Source organism: Mus caroli, unplaced genomic scaffold (genome assembly GCF_978045245.1).
Source record: "Mus caroli unplaced genomic scaffold, Mus_caroli_1 scaffold_9, whole genome shotgun sequence".
NCBI lineage: Eukaryota > Metazoa > Chordata > Mammalia > Rodentia > Muridae > Mus > Mus caroli.
This window is the reverse complement of record NW_028227264.1, coordinates 69,506,769-69,508,893: the sequence shown is the minus strand read 5'-3', so window position 1 is coordinate 69,508,893 and position 2,125 is coordinate 69,506,769.

Genomic DNA, 2,125 nt, shown 5'->3' with positions numbered 1-2,125 from the left:
CATCTGTCTGTTCGTCCGTCTGCCCATCCACCTGTCTGTCTGCCTGTCTGTCCATCCATCCGACTGCCTGTTCGTCTGTCTCCCTGTCTGTCCATCGGTCCACTGCAGGACTGTGAAAGGCAGCCTGGTTTTTGGTCAAGCACAGGCTTGAAACCCCAGTGACCCTGCAGGAATGGTAGGCATTTTGCCAAGCTCCCACACACTAGGCTCCTGACTCGAGGCTGCAGTCCTCCATAGATTTGTGGCCATTCTGTCATGTAAGGGCAATGCCCCAAGCCTCTCCACAGGTAGAGGACGTGACCACAGGTCACAGGCCTCAAGACAGATCTCTATTTTAATGAGGTACCTAAAGGCCTGGAGGCTTAGCCAATAAACTCCCCTTCCGAGACAATCCTCCCTGCAAAAGGTATTTAACCTCAGGCCTGCCCTGAGAAACTGGGGTATGGCTTAATTCATCTACTTTTTGCCATGACAATAAATGTCTTAAAACCATGGATTGCCTCTTTTCATCGGGATCTGCTGTGGGGAGCCATGGAATAGGCCTTCACCTAAAGAGCTGTGTCTAATCTCCCGCAGAAGGCCTCTCAGCGATCCTAGCCACAGCCTCCACCAAGCCAGCTAGCTACCGACAAACCAAGGACTCTATTCCCGCAGGACCCAGCCGGAGCTCTCCCCTCTTTTCCTCTTCAGCCCAGACTAGTCCAGCCCACAGCCCCCACTCCGTTCTCAACTCTTCCGCAGCATCCAGCTGTGCCTGGGTGCCCAAGAGCATGAGAATCAGACGGCCCTCGCCTCCCAGCAGGCCTGGAGACCCCCGAGCCAGTTCCAGCAGTCTCTGGGTCCAGCAGTCAAAACTCCCGAGTCCCGCCTCCACCAGCAGCCGGAGCCCTGTAGCAGAGTGGATGTGGGACACCAATAACCCTACAGTCCATCCATCCATCCATTCATCCATCCATCCATCCATCCATCCATCTATCCATATATGTATGTACGCATGTATGTATCTTCCATCAACCCAAATCATCAGCTGGCCATCCACCCATCCATCTGTCCACATGTCTGTTTAAGTACCACACTCACACCTATTACAAAAAGGGGATTGGTTAAAGCCGCTTACCTCCTAGGGATGAGTAGTTCGACAACAATGGCGCTCTGCATGACAGCAGTCGGCAGCGTCTCAGTCCGTGACACTGGGATGTTCAGCCGACTCAATCTGGTGCTGCAGGTCTGGTTGACTCCTGGAGAACTGTCAGCCATCAGTCCACACTGGAAAGCCAAGAAGCTGTGTTCCGATGTCTGTGAAGGATGTTAGAAGGTGGCAGCGACAGTCACAATGATCCAGACTCAGGAAATGAAAGAAGGCCAAGCAAGACTTTTCCCCCCCTGGGTTCTCTTTGTGTCTGGGCTGCTTGTTGGAAGGTGCTGCCCACTCTAAGGCTCTCTGCCTCAGTTAGTTCTTACTAGAGACGCACTCCCACGTGTGTCCAGAACCATGTACAAATCATGTGGGTGTGCAACAAGCGTGCCTGTGTGTGGCCAGACAACGATGGTGGATGCCTTCCTCAATGTCCACCTCATTGTTATCTCTCTCACATTGAGCCTGGAGCTCATTACTTTGGCTGGACTGGCTGGCCATCAAGCCATGGGGATATCTGCTTCCACCTCCCCAGCTCTGGGGTTATATGAACATGTTGCCATGACTGTTTTTTTTTTTTTTTTTTTTTTTTCACCTAGGGATGCTAGGGATCCAATCAGGTCCTCATGCTTGTGAGGTAGGTACTTTGTTGGGAACTAAAAAGGGGGGCCCAGGGGAAGTGGGGGAAGGGGAAGACCCACACCCCGCCAGAGTTCCACCTATTCTCTGGCCAGTCAGGTGTGGGAGGGCTGCTATCTACCTTTCACTCATCCCCAGGTGGGCATCTAAGTCCTCTGACTCACTCTTCGGGGGGTGGCAAAGGGGCAGCTCTACCTGGGAGCACCAGAGCTACTTTGCTAAAGCCACCAGGGTTATAGGAGAGAGGGATGAGGGAAGAGAGGTTCCCAACACCGGTGAGAGTGAGCACAGCGGATCTTGACTGGAGCAGAGGCTCTCTATGGTTTTAGAGCTTTATTATAGAAAGGCAGG